At 35.5% G+C, this 15,778-nt stretch overlaps 1 protein-coding gene across 1 annotated transcript in view; it reads left to right on the plus strand.

The window, feature by feature from the left end:
* Positions 1-15,778, plus strand: part of Grik2 (glutamate ionotropic receptor kainate type subunit 2) — a 441,729-nt gene that overhangs the window by 5,869 nt on the left and 420,082 nt on the right. The window lies entirely within an intron of this gene.

Genomic DNA, 15,778 nt, shown 5'->3' on the forward strand with positions numbered 1-15,778 from the left:
CAAGTGCTCAAGAGTTTTAGAAATATTTGCATAGATACCTCTTAGGGACTTAGGAATTATAACTTAATAAGTAGTACTTATTTTAGTGTCCTAAAAGAATATTGTAAATATTTTGGTTTCCTATGCTTTCTCATCTTAAGGTATGCTGTGATTTTTTGAACATAAATAGTATTTTTAATTATTAGTTACTTATAACTCTCAGAGAAGTAGAAGAAAGTAAACAGTAAAAATACATTTAATGTTTGTTGGCAGGTGTATTGGTTGAGGAAGTATTTATTTGCTATAGAGTGACAATTCATTTCACTTCAAACTATTTTTTATGACTTTATTTTAAGCACTTTGCTATACTTCCATATTTACATTGGTGCCAAAATACATTTGAATCTAAGTCATCTATCAATATGCCAGGAACATACTTCATTGATATGTCCAGTATATAAAGCTTCGTGAAGAAATTGATCACTAGAAATTGATAGGAACTCTTCTAAGCAGCAATTTACATGCTTAAGAAAATAATGAAAATAATTCTTTTAAATGCTTTAATTGGGATAAGTCTGAGTCCACACAGAAGTTAGTGATTATGTTTTGGTTATTGAAAACTTTGAAATACTTGACTTAGGCTTTCGTCAGTAAGTTCTTGCAATAACCTTAGTGTCTTTTATCTGTCTTTGGGCTCAGTTTGGGCCAATTAAATTTATGGTAGTATGTTTTAGTCCCATGTCCCTACCTTTCAGTCATTGGTAAAGTTCTGCATGCCGCGTTGTGAATGATAGCATAAGTGTGTGAATGGTTTCCCTGGACTTGTATAATTCATCATAATCCACACCATCCTAGTTACAGATGGCTCCATGTGAGCTTAGGGACAGTCATCCAGTGAAACATAAAAATTAGCTAGACATATATTGTGAGTCCATAGGTTATTCTCCATCATTTCCTAACAAAACTTAAAGGTGTGTGGTCTAAGTATCATGTATTCTCATGCACATTCACATTTATTTGTATAAACACACACATACACACATATCTACGTATGTGTGATATTTTGTAATTATTTGTTATTAAAATCCTCATTGCAGGAAGAAAAGTGGCAAAAGTTTAAAATGCATATAGATATGGGACAATAGACTACTCTATTAGACTATTTTAGACATTCCATGTGTTCTACATACCTGTTTCTTGTTTGTTTGTTTGTTTGTTTGTTTTGCCACACTAAGGATTTAGCTCAGCTATATAGATTCTAACCTAACTATATTCCTATCTCCTTCCATACTTCTTCCTTTTTCATTTATACATTTTTTTAAATTGAGACCATTAATTTTAAAGCTCTATTCCCTTGATCCTTAATGTTTTACGAATGGTTTCATTTCTTAAGTTACATAGTCACTGTACCACATTTATGTGTGTGTTTTGATGATCAACACGAGGTGTGCTAAAATTGACAGCACAAAGGGGCTCTTCCAGCCTTTAAAGCCTGTCAAATTTTGATTAGTTGTAATTTGCATTTTTATAGAAGAATACAGATGAATGCTAATAGGTATTTGGACATTCATTTTATCTCCTGAGATTTTTTTAAATTCATTACCATAAGCCTTCACTGATACTACCAGCATTTTTTTAAAATGGCTCTAATCTTGACCTTGAAAGACATGGAAGCCAAAAGAGTGAGCCAATTAACTTCAGTGCAGTGTACATTTAAGAGTGGCCCAAAAAGTCCTCTATGTTTAGTTTAGGTTGAAGTTCAATTGATTTATCTGATTTAGCACTTAAGGAAAAATTTGAGAACTTCTTAAGACATCTTAGTGTGCGGATGTACCTCCTTCTTTTTGATCCAGTGTCTCCTTAGGTTGCTGAGTTGCCTGGGCCAAGCTTCCTCCTGTGTCTGCCTCTCCAGCTGCTGAGACTGGAGGAGCTGACCTCGGCACCCAGCACGTGTGTCCTTTTTCTCTCGTATGTTACTCCTGTGGGACGTGTAATCACTCATATCTTACTTTGATAAAGTGAAGCTTCTCGTGCAATTGATCTTTCCCTGCTCTAATTTATATTTGAACTTTTATGTTGTTGAACGAAATAGAGAACATGTATAGTTAATTAGCCTTATATGCTTTAATGGACTTCTGACCTCAGGATTAAATTTACTGGAATAATTTAAGTTACTGTTTAGAAGAAATTGACACTACTGTTGCTTTGAAGGTGACATGGATACTTACAGATTTCAAGTTTTTGATTAATTAATTATTAATTTTACTGTAGAGTCATTACAGAATTATTTGTGATAATAAGTGTTCTTTGAAAATTCTCTAGGGGGAAATTTATTGTCCTATTTTATGCAACATTTAATTCAATAAATATTGATTAATCACTTGCTACATGCCCTTGTTTGGCTTCTAATCCACATTTGGGGACATGTGATTATTCATGTTCTTATAATTACTCTTAATGAGTTAATTGCACTTGTAGCTGGCCATTTGTTGTCTCTTTTCATTTAAAGCACTTGCAGAACTTGGGTGGTCTTGATTTATGTTACATGATAGCATCCACAGAATAGGCAAAAGATGCCCTTTGAAATGCATTCATCAATACATAAAAGCAAACTTTTTGTTTATATTAAAGAATTTCAAAGAGAAATTTTCATGATAGAATTCAGAAAGTATGCATATTTTGCAAGCAAGCTAGACTACCATTCGAGGTTGCACAGGAAGTGTGGATAAAGCTAGAGCGGCACACTGCCATGGGTGCTGCCCCCAACCCAGCCAGACTACCGTTATTGACTCTATTAGAGACTTGTGTGTCAACTTTTACTGCAGGACACACATATGTCATTTTAATGTCTCATTTTTCCATTTTCAGATTTATTTATTCTGTACATCATTCCTATTTATATTCATTTTGGATTTGTTGTGCTGTCTAGTGTTTGATACATGGTGATTATACTTCCATCCAGTCTTTGTTCCCATACCCAAAATAGATGGGATGATAGATGCATTATAGTGCTGGAATAGGAGAAATTCTTCCAATGATGCTAACAGGAACTATTTATTTTTTATGATAATTAGCATTTGTTGTTGTCATGGATGAATGCATTTAAACACCACGAAAGTCTGTTATAGCTCTGAACGATATCCAAAAATGATGGATAAGAACTGGCTGCAGAAACAAAGCTGTGTTTCTGTCAGTCATTTCAGAACATATGATTCATTTTAAATATAAACTAAAAATAAATTGGATAGCTGTCAGGTTGTAAGCAATTCCAGAATAAATTGTGAATATTTGCTTTGAAATCCCTGTGTTTCATCTTTGTTTATAGATCAGCAGTCCATTAAAAAAGAACTCTGGGCTGGTAAGCAGAAGCCTGGCATTCTATTCCCAGTTTTGCTACTAAATTACTGGAACAACTTTGAAAAAAGAAAAGGAAATAGAAAGGACTGCAAAAATGAGCTATAATGCATTAGGAATTGTGGCATTTGCTGTCACATAAATTATTCCACTTAATCTTCAAAGTGATTCACTGAATCTCAAAGGAAACAGGTAATAATCCCATCCTTCCTGCTTCCTCCTGTGATGGGTTCTGCCCAATAGTAGCCTAGGACAGAACAGACACATGAGCATCACCCTGGATTCCTCCCTTCCTTGGGCTCTACAGGCCTTGGCACAGGCAGTTGGCCCTAATCCTTGCCAACTCTGCATCCCTTTGAACTCTCAAATCTGTTTATTTCTTCTGTGCGCCATCAAAATCAGTATCAGTACCCATTTTTACCAACAGTTTCCTAACTGAACTCTGCTATAATTCTACATCTTGATAATTCAGTCTCTACACATCACTTAGTCATCATTTTAAAAGTACATTCGGATGTGTTCCTCTTTTCCTGGCTCTCATTCCTCCAAAATGAAAGTCAAAGCTTTTTAAGAAGCCCAAAAGGTGATGTAATCCTTGTACCTCACTAGGGACTTCTGAGACCAACCATTCCATTAATTTATTTTAATTTGAACCATTAAATTTACTTTGATTGCTAAAATTACTATTTTGTTTACCTGGAAAGCTCTTATTTTTGCTTTCCTTCTCCTGTCCACAAACCGTGTAAAATGCATGTTTGCATTTGCACTTGTTCCACCTGGCTTTAGTTTCACAGAGAAATTCTAAGTCCTGTTCCTGGGTTTGGACTACATCAAGCACATCTATGCCACGCCAGCGTCCACAAACCTGCCTGTGCTCAGGGCTGACCCTCAGACGGTCCATTTTGTCACCAACATCTAAAATATTTGCCTGTTTTACTGAGTTACTTTGTATATTTGAGAGAGAAAGACTAACAGAAGATTTTAGACAAGAAAACTCCACAATGAATTCAGTAATTTGCCCAAGGTAAAATTCATTTAATTTCTTACCATTGAATAAATAGGTCAACAATAATTTTCATGTAAGTACACATCATTTCTTTTATGATTTCAAGTTTTATTGGAAAAACTAGAGCGAGTTGTGTTTATACCCATTTTCAATTCCAAATAAATATGTTCATATTTATTTTCATAATCATTTACCAGGAGCTACCTTAGGCAAAGGGACAGGATTATGAAAGAAAAAATTTTGTCTGCCTGAGCTCAGAGGAGGGTAGCACAATCTCTGCACGACTGCAAAATAACAAGAACAGAAAGAAAACTATATTGTGGCAGTGTGGGAGAGAAGGGCCTGGCACTACCTGGGAGGAACAGAGATATTTTGGAGTGACGTTATTGTGAGATTACCGCAAAGGATGAGTAGAAAGCTTTCTTTCGAGCAGAGGCAGAAGGTAGCGAGGGGACTCAGTGTTCTGAAGTCAGTTTGTGAGGGGACCCCGAGCTCTTCATTGTGAAAGTTCATTAGTAACAAAGAAATGAGTGACCAGGATTGAGACTTCAGTGAAGGTTGTCACAGGAGCGCTTGTCTACTTGCTAACTCTGCTTTTTCTTGTCTGAAATATCAATATGAAATAAATAAATAATTTGAATCACCATGTGATATTGGAGGTATCATACATCACCCTAAAAAGAGGAATTTAATATGATCCTATAAGGTTTCCAGTAGCATTTCACTCAATTGGATTGGGGTTTGCTTCTGTTTTGGCATCACTGTAGCTTGAGGAAAGGACAATGAACTTAAAGAATGCAGGGTCCTGGTACAAGAACTGAGTTATGCTAGTGGGTCGGCGTGGAGTTGAATATAGATATGAGAAGAATTTGGGGAAGAAGATGCAGATCTTCAATTAATGGTGAAAAATCAGGTATTGATTTTAGAAACTGTGATAGTTACAACTTGAGTTTTTAACTGATTTCTTTACTCTGATCATAAGAAAAAAATCCAGCATTTTATCCTAACTAAAACCAAAAGAACTGTACTAACTTAATTAATTTGGGTGAAGTATACTTACATATTGTGTTCTAGACGTAACTGTTTGCTTTTTGAGTTAGTTTGAGAAAACAGAAAGTTTAATTAATATGAATGAATTTTGCCTTAAATATACATTTAAATAGGACAAAGTAAAATAGTTTAATAGAGTAAGTTAATTTGAGAGGATATATTCCTGTGGGATACTAGTTTTTAATTGTATAACAATTTTTGCATTGTAAATCATAGAACTACATAATTTCAATTTTATTACAGGAAGTGGGATAGTATAGATCTAAAATGATTATGTTACATTTTTTAAGTTCAAAGCTCTGAATGGTATGTTCTTTAATTGCAAGGATGACTACAAATAACAATTATATAAATCTAATTATCTGGGGGTAGTTGATTGTACAGCTTGGTACAGTAGTGTTCCCATAAATTCGGTTATGTTTTAAGTTGGTGTCTTTGCTCTTATTTAAACAATTATAAGAATGATTTAAAATATTATTTCATGGATTTGATTAATTGATAGTGAATACTGTTCAATGTATTCATAATAGTAATTCTCTAAGTTTTTCAATCTTTAAAATATATGCCAGCACTAAAAAGCAAAAGTAAAATTTCTTTTTTGTTGTTGTTAATGTATTTAGTACAGGGTCTACAGGGTCTCACTAAATAGATTGGACTCATAGTAATCTCCTGTTTTCATCCCAAGTGCTGGGATTACAGGCGTGCACCACCATGCCCAGTCTCATTCCCCATCTCAGTTTACACCAGGTATGGGACCGGCATGGCATGCCACTGGTCGAACCCCAGTCCCTGCATCTATCAAAGCTGATGTTTTAATTCATTGAGCTATTTGGCAAAAGTAAAATTTCTAATCCATCACAATCAGACAGCTTATATTTCTTCAGATGCTGGAATAAATACATATCATGATCTAAAGTAAGAGTAGAAGCAGAAATAGAAGTAGGAGTAGGCTTTGTAGCAAATCACAATGATTAGGAACATTTGTTTTTATAGGGAATAAAGAGGTAACATTAAGTGAGGCTAGTCCTCATGTGGATGGTCAGACACTATCAGGTTTTATAAATGCAGATTTTCCAAAATTTAACTGCAGTGACATGTGTATCCTGCAATATACCACCCACCGACTGTTCTTTGTTCTTGCCTTTCGCCCTCTCTCTGAAGTGAAGGCCAAAGGAAAGTGCTTCAGTGTTCTGACACACCTAAAGCTTTGAATGCTCCCTTCTTCTGGGTTAAAAACAACCCTGTACTGCCCTATTATTCTACCAATTGATTCCCATTTTCATACTATTTTTTCATTTTTTAAAAGATAATTGTTATTTCCTTTATTTGAGTTTCTTTTACTCGTACATGTGTGCAGCACATAGTGCTTGCGTTCCTTGTGTGGAGTGAGTATACAGATAGAACACATCGTCATTGCTCTTTCTATCCTATTTCTCTTCCTTCTCTTCCCTTCACACCCATGCCCTGATGTTTTTCCTTGTATTTTATTTGCAAGTATTTGCAGTACATGATGTTTACCTTCCTTGTGTGGCATGAGGAAAGCAGTTGGGATGTGCTTGGTACGTGTGCAAGGCCTAGTCGCATCCTCTTAAAGTCCCATCTCGTTTCCTGTTCTTGTGTCGTTCAACGGCTTATCCCCAAACTACTGGGGAGGGGTTCACTTTTTTTCTTTTCTTTTACTCTTCTGACCTTTTTCTTTCTTACTTTCCTCTTTTAGGGTCCCTTTATCTACATGACACACGCTCCTCTATCTACTTCTTCATGTGTTTATAGACTTCTGTACACATGCATCCAGTTTTCACTGATCACTGAATTTCTCAGAGACATATCAAAGCCACCAAACTGATTAGCTTTATCTCAAGCTTGTTTTTTTCTCCTGAATTTCCATCATTATTGGGTTGTCTCAGCCTGCTGGCGAGGGAGAATTTGTGTTTATTGTCTTTCCTTCATCTCCCATTTCCAACCAATCATTAATGCTTCTCACAATTATCTTGCATTTCTAAAACTTGCTCCTCTCCTCTATCCCCATGGCCTTTTTCAGTTAATACCCTTGTCCTTTGCAGCCAGATTTATGTCCTGACCGCTGCCCTTTTAATCTCATCCATCAGATGCCCACAAAATGATCTGTGAAATGACAGTCTCCTGCAGCCCTTCTCAGGCTCAAAGCTGTTCAGTTGCTCCCTACTCCTTAGAAGTATTAGTTTTGCTTCGTCAGCACCACATACCCACACTCTGACTCATGTTTCTGACTTCAAGTCTTGGGGATTCCCTCTGTCGATATTTGTAGTGCAGTTTCACTTGAGCCCTTGCGGTTCTGTGTTACCAATCTTGCTGCTGTATCAGTCGCCTTGCTCTACAGAGACCATTCTCTCTGCCTACTGTGTCTTTCCCATTTAGTGACCTGTTTATCACCTACTTCCCCTGACACCTACTCAAGGGGTTAGTTCTTAGTGATATAGAATTACTTTAGTTGATGAAATAATTTGTTATTTCTGTAGTGAACATCATTTCAGCATAGTCGCCTAACCCATTCAGCAAGGACGATGCAATGCTGGACACAAGAGCTCGAATGTTATGATTCATTCATGTAATTACTTGTTTCTTCATTTATTTGCTTATTATTAATTTTTAAAGAATGATGAAGAACTGGTGAGATAACTCAGTGGACTAGGTGCCTGCTTTAGACAAGCGGAGGGACCTGGGTTACATCCCTGGCACCACATGCTGTGCTGACCCCACTGTCGGGTGCATTGAACTGTCTATGGAGTCTGCGCATGGTGGTGCACACCTGTAATCCCAGCCCTGGGGAGGCTGAAAACAGGAGGATCACTATGAGTCCAAGCTGCACAGTGAAACCCTGTGTAAAATATTAAAAAAAAAAAGAAAAGAAACCACCAACAGAGTGAAGAGACAACACAGAGAATGAAAAAAAATTAGCAGTTATTGCTCTAAGCACTAATCTAGAATATATGAATAATTTAAGGATTTTATACCCCCAAAATTTGAAGACACCCCCTCCAAAAATGGGCATCTGAAATGAATAGCCACTTCTTAAATGAAGTACAAACAACAACTAAAAAAGGGCAACTTCACTGGTCATTTGAAAAATGCAAATTAAAACAACCATGATATTTCATCCCTCTCTAGAAAAATGGCTACAATGATGAAATCAACCAATACATAGTGCTGGTCAGGCTGCAGGGCAAAGGAACCATTCTCCATTGTTGCTGGGAGTACAAATTTGTCCCCTCACTATGGAAATCACCATGGAGATTCCACAAAATCTAAAGCTCAGGGTTCCACTTGACTCAGCGCTGCCCCTCCCAGATAGCTTTCTGAGAGTTAAAAGCATCATACCTATGCATAGCAATATATGCATACCTGTGTTTATAGTAGTGCAATTTCTAATCTGGGAAACAGCTCATATTTCATCAATGGATGGATAGAGGAAAAATATATATATATATATATATATGATGGAGAACTACTTTGCCATAAAGAGGGATAAACTTGAGATATTTGTAGCCAAATGGATGCAACTTGAGACTAGAATGTTAAGTGAAATAAATCATACACACAAGATTATATATCACCTTATTTCTCTTGTGTGAGAAATGCCAAAGCTAAATAAGGACCCAAGTGGCGGGTAAATGTCAGGCAGTAGGAAGGACATGTTCAAATGGGAAAGAGAATAAGGGAGGGGGAAGGGAAAATGAATATTTACTAGCATGGTAGCTCATGCCTGTAATCGCAGCACCAGGGAGGCTGAAAATGGGAGGATTACTGCAAGTTCAAGCTGTGTAGTGAGACTCTCTTTCAAATACATTTAAAAAAAAGTAGCTCCATGCATGGAATTGCACATAAAATTTCTTTTCTATGTTAGTTACATGGAAGTGATTGTATCCCCTGAAAACCCTAAAATCTAGTAACTATTCATTTTTAATTGAAGTAATATTTAAGGTAAAGAAGAAAAGAAACAACTGTCATATCTGTATTTTATAATATATAATAGATTATTTATTGGGGCTTTGACTAGAATAATTATGTATTAAATACCAGTAATCTAAAAATCCAGATTAATTCAAATTTCATGGAAGATTAGGTTAGCAGAACTCTCCTACAAAAACAGACTTGTGTTGGTTGGCACCTAATTATTTTTACTGAATGTTTTTGTAAAAGTTTATTGAAATTTAGGCTGTCTAGGGCCAGGGAGATAGCTAAGTAGAGTAAGTGTTTACCTGGCAAGCGCAGGGTCCTGAGTTCAATCCCCAGTACCACAAAATAAATAAATAAATAAATGAATAAATAAATAAATAAATAGATAGATAGATAAATAGATAAATAGATAAATAGATAAACAAATAATAATAAAAATTTAGGCTGTGTAAAATGTATGTGGGAGGAAGTCTTAGTGTTAAACATTTTGAGAAGATAAGGAAGAAATAAAACCCAGATTCTACCTAGGTGAATTGTCCATTATTTCAGTATTCTTCCAAATTGTTCTTTTTAATTGAACTCACAGGATGATTGTACAAATTTACAGCTTGCACTTTCTATATAGATATATAAATGGACAATGATCCAATTAGGTAATAGAATGTACATTGCCTCAAATAAGTATAATTTCTTTGTGATGAGCTATCCACAACCCTTTCTTTTAACTGTTTTTAAATATACCATAAAACCTTGCTAGTTATATTTATGCTAATGTGTTTTGTAGAACACTAGAGCTTACACTTCTTATCTTTAATTTTTATACCAGTTAATCAACTTCTCCATATCTTCCCCATCTCTTCCCCATCCTACTCTTTTGTAGTTACTATTTTATGCTGTACCTCTATGAGATCAACTATTTTAGATTCTACAGAAAAGTGAGATCGTGTATTTATCCTTTGGCAACTGACTTATTTCACTTAATATAGCATTTAGGAGACTTATCCATATCATAAGTGACAGGATTTCATTCTGTTTATGACTCAGTACTATTCCTGTGTGCTGCGTTGAGCTTGTTTATGTGTGTCCAGTTTTCTCAGGGCATTTTTCTATTGATGAAGATGTAGGATAAAAACCACTAATGAATATTTAGATTAAATCACATGCCCTGATTATTGTGAGTGCCGCTGCAATACACGGGGAAGTGCAGGACCTTCTTCATTAAGCTGATTTCCTTCTTTTGCCTGCATACTCAGTAGTTAGATTGCTGGATAGTGATGCTAGTGATGCTGTGGTTCTAGTTTTCTTTCCTGCATAGTCTCCATACTATGTTCCACACTGACTATAAATTCCCACCAACAGTGCATACGTGTTCTCTTTTCTCTACATCTTGCCAGCATTTATTACTTATCTTTGATTGTAGGCACTCTAACTAGAGTGAGGCGAGATCTCCTTGTGAACCTGATTTGCATTTCTCGAGTGACTAGGAATGATGAGCATTTGTTCATATATCTGTTCCTTATTTGTATGTCTTCTTTTGAGAAATCTCTGTTCAGCACATTGACCCATTTTTAATTGGATTCTGAATTGTGGAGGAAGCACAGTGTCCACTGGGATGGTAGTTCAGTAACAGAAAAAAGGAACTCATGACATAATTTTTTGCATGAATGCATAAAATTCATACTAAATATGTCTTGTTACAAACAAAACCTAAGCTAATGAAAGCTGATAAAAATATGAAAGCTAACATGTACCTCTTCTAATCCTCTTTGCAACTACAGATAGACTGTTCATAAATACTTGAATTTCTATTAACATAATAATATTCCTTTTAATACATAAAATGTTTTATTTGACATAGAATAGATTTAATATCCAGAGTGCCAGTTTTTTTTTTTTACTTTAATTAGTATAAAAAAACCATATTTGGGCTGTGGTTACAGTTGGAATTTCCTACACCAGTTCCTACGATTCAGCTACTCTTGGGTCCTGCACAGGGGGTTGTATTTGTAACAGCAAACTGCTAAGTGTAGTAGGTATTGCTAAATTTAGCAATACCTGTTTTTTTGTACTTCTCAAGCACAAAGCTGCTTTAATTTGAGGATGGTCAATAGATTGTTTCAGTGTGATAGATGCGGAATGCAATGCTGTTTCCTTCCAGGTGGGAACGTTTCCAGGTGCTCACACCTGCTCAGTCCTAGTCAGGACAATTATGGGACAGGCTCAAAGCATCCTAAATGCTGAAAGAACGTATACAAGATAACTGCCCTGCAGAATGTTCTGGAACCACACCAGCCTTCACTCTTTGGGACGTACAAGCTGGTTCTGTTCAGTCAGTTACTTGGGTGGCTTGCTACTATTGCCTAAAAAAGGTTTCATGTGTGCATTAAGATTATTAGGAAGGCTTGTTAGAACACTGCTATGTGGCCTTCCTCAGTTTCTGATCAAGTAGGTATGTGGTGTGACCTAGTAATTATTGTCTAATTAAATACAGTCTCGCAACTGTGTCTGAAGTACCGGTGATCTATACATTCTTGACTAATATGCACAGTTCTTATATTTCAAAGACTAATTGATGTTAGCAAACTTGGCAATACTACAAACAGATGCATCACTTGCAAAACTTCAGGTGTATTGCAAAATTAATTTGAACATTTAAAACAAGCTTAGAATGCTTGTATAGCTATATAATGTTGACAAAATAGTCACTTTATAGAGCATTTATTTCAATTGTGCAAACTACCATAATAAATAGCATAAATTCTCCTAAAAATTCTTATCTTTACAGTACTTTAAACTTTCTATTATGTTTAATATGAAGGAAGAATTTCTCACTGTAAATATAGCAGAATTATATTTAAAAGACTAAGAATAATTGTGCATTGATTTAATGTTTTATATCTATTTCATAAAATGTTACAAATAGTTTTACTTTGTAAATTAACTGTCAGTTAAGCATTTTTAAAAATCTCCTTTTCCATTTTCACACTGAACTTCTTATGCAATTAAAATAATTGTGTTGTCATTAAAAAAAATTAAGTCAGCCCTTGAAATCTAAACACAGTTTGCTAATTACCCTATTAATTACACAATAAGAAATGGCAAGCTATAATGTGCTCTCCTAAAATATGGCTGAATGTCAGAGCTATTGACTGGCAGGCCAGAGCCCATGAATTAAAAGTGATGTCATGGCAATGTTCAGATTCTGTTAGAAATTCAGACAAGTCCTAGATCACGATTTTTAAAAAAATCTTGAAAATGGTTTTATTATTATATTCTTATTTTTATTATATTAAGAAATAACATGGCAGAGGTATTTGTGATACTTTTGTGTTAAAAGAAGGCAAATATAAAGAGTTTTTAAGCATTGCCCAAGGCTTAGCCTTTATGCTTTTGACAAGAACCTGAAGCCTGCACCAAAGATTAAGCAGCATTCTCTAAGGCTGTTAGGAAGCAAGAGGCTCTGCTGGCTCTGTCTCTGTCTTTTTCTCTATGTTTCTCTCCTCTTTCTTTTCTTCTTCCCTCCTCCTCTCCCTACCTCCAATAAATTCAAATTACACTGGGCAAATTTTATACATTTTGTAGCATCGTTTGTATATTGAATATGCATTTCCTCAGTAATATTTTTGTGATTGTAACTGCTTCACTATTAAGAATAGAATAGGTTGCAAAAAAACTTCATGAGACATAAAAACATTGTCTGTAACTCTGTTGTCATTAGTTTCAAGTAATGGCAAGCTTTAGTATTATTACAAAATGTGGTTGTCTTCAAATACATGTAGCAACACCATAGCATTATACTTGGAATTTTAAAAGTTTGTAATTGTGGTAAAATATACGTAGCTAACCTTAGTGTGTTCACTATTTTTACATGTATATTTCAATGGTATTAATATAATTGCTTTGCTATGCAACAAATTTCTGGAAATTTTTCATCTTGATAAACAAAAGCCATTAACCTGTGCCCCTCTATTTATCCTCTATAAATCTCCATTTTTTTTACTTTTCTCTGAATTTGACTTCTCTTGATATGTCCTACAAATTAAATCACTCATTGTCTTTTTGTGTGGGCTTATTTCATTTAAAATAAGATCCTTAAGGTTTCTTTATATTGTACCATGTGCCAGAACTGCCTCCTTTTCAAGACTAAATAATAATCCTTTGTATTTATACCATATTGCTTACCCATTCTCCCAATTTGGAATTGTTGGGTTGCTTCTGCCATTAGCTGCCATGAGTAATCCTGTTGTGGAGAGGTACCATCGATGCCTGTAGGTTACATTCCCAAATGTGTGAACTAGAAATTATCATTTTCTCCCTTAGATAGAAAGAAAAAATATATGCAGGAAATGTTTTGAGTCTTATATGAGAAAAGGTTTATGAAGTAAACACTGCAGTGTAAACATGAACAGTAAATGCTAAAAGAGCTATTTTGTAGTTCTAAGAAAATATCTCATTGAAATTTTAAAATATTTGATATCATTAAGAAATTGTTTTAAAGAAAAGAGGGACTAGGATGGGGGAAGGGGAAAAGGAAGCACGGGAAAGGGAGAAAAATGCAAGTTAGTTCTTCCTCCTAGTTCACTGCGAAGGATGGTTTCTGCTATTGTCAGTTGGAGAGTTGTCTATGTTTTACATCCATATCCTGTTCTCTGAGTAACCTCTTTAAAGATGACAGTATGCAATGTATTAACTACTGCTATTTGCCTATTACTTTGTTATCAAATTCTGTTTTACCTTTTTTTCCCTGTATTTAGGACAGGGTGTACAGGGTGTACAGGGTAACACCCAGTAGATCAGGCTTGTAGTGATTCTCCTGTTTTCAGCCTCCCAAGCGCTGGGATTACAGGCGCGCACCACCATGCCCAGGCTCAACTGGCATCTCAGTGCACCCTGGGAGCAGGGCTGGCATGGTACATTGGGGATTAGACCCCAGCCGTTGCACTCTGCCTAAGCAGACACTTTAGTCCACTGAGCTATCAGGTGGGCCCTTGTTTTACTTTTTAAAAAAATACATAAAATTAAAAAAGACATAAACCAAATTGCTCAACAACATTGGAGCATAGTGTAAAAATTTTCTAATTCCCATAAGCAAGTTACTGTCATATCGTTCCTTAAAGTATATATAAATTTGTCTAGTTAGTTGAAATTTTTCTTATACAGAGCAGATTTTACAAGGTGATAAAATATTTATTGTACTATTAATTTTGACAAAGGACGTAGTGAGTAAATACAATGCAGTTCTGAAAGTAAGTGCTGATACAACTATATTTTAAGATACTCACTTGTATTTTAAAAGATTTTGTTGTCTTTTAGTTGATTTTAATCATAATGTTTCATGTCTACTTAGTACAGTGTAAGATTTACTTGTCTCGCTTGAACCCTACTGAATTACTTATTCCTGACCAAGTACCTGTGCAAATTGACATTCTGATAACACAAACAAGCAAGCACAGTTGTGCAGAAACCTGATGGATTTTATGTATGTATGTGTCTATTGATTTTTATGTATTTAGTACAGGGTCTACAGGGTCTCACTACACAAATAGGACTCCTAGTGATCCTCCTGTTTTCCGTCTACCAAGTAATGGGACTACAGGCGCGTGGCACCATGCCCAGTGTCAGTCACCATCTCAGTGCATCCTGAAGGTGGGGCTGGCACAGCAAGCCGTGGATCAAGCCGCAGTCCCCTGCATCTGCCTGAGCAGGTGCTTTAGTTGGCTGATCTATCTGGCCAACCCTCCTGATGATTTTTTTTTAATTAAGCTGATATACAGATTTCATGCTATGAAAATTAATCAAATTTTATACCGTAAATGTATACTTTCATTTTTCATATATGCCAAGATATTATCTGTGACAGAATAAAAATTTTAATTTGTTCAGATTTTTAGCATATTTTATTTTATGTTGTAGGTTTTTGGCTGGTGTTTTGTTTTGTTTTTCTTTTTTCTTTTCTTTTCTTTTCTTTTTTTTTTTTTTTTTGGTACTAGGAATCAAACTCAGGGCCTCACTCTTGCCAGGCAGGCACTGTGCTGCTCAGCTGCATCCCTGGCCCCATGTTGCACTTCAGAAACATGTAATGATCATATTGATCATAAAGATTTTGTACCTGTACATTATTTTTAAAGATTCTTCTATTTCCCATTCCCCTCCCCTCCCTTCAACCCTGAGTCCCCTCCTTATTTACAAAAACTTTGTTTCCATCTTTGTCTCCTTTTCTTTTTTTTTCCTTTTCCCTTCATTCCTTTCCCTCTCCCTCCTTCCTAGGTCACCTTTCCATTTAAGCATTTTCTTCCTACTTCACAATATCTAGTATTCATTTTGGTCCTTACTCACACTTTCAGTTTCACACCTCAGAAATAATTTGGTACTTACATGTGTGTTCAATTTATTTCACTTAAGAGTATGGTCTCAAGGTATATCCATTTACCTAGAAATGTCTCAAGTTGATCT

The sequence above is a fragment of the Octodon degus genome, unplaced genomic scaffold (assembly GCF_000260255.1).
Source record: "Octodon degus isolate 3935 unplaced genomic scaffold, OctDeg1.0 scaffold00090, whole genome shotgun sequence".
Taxonomy (NCBI): domain Eukaryota; kingdom Metazoa; phylum Chordata; class Mammalia; order Rodentia; family Octodontidae; genus Octodon; species Octodon degus.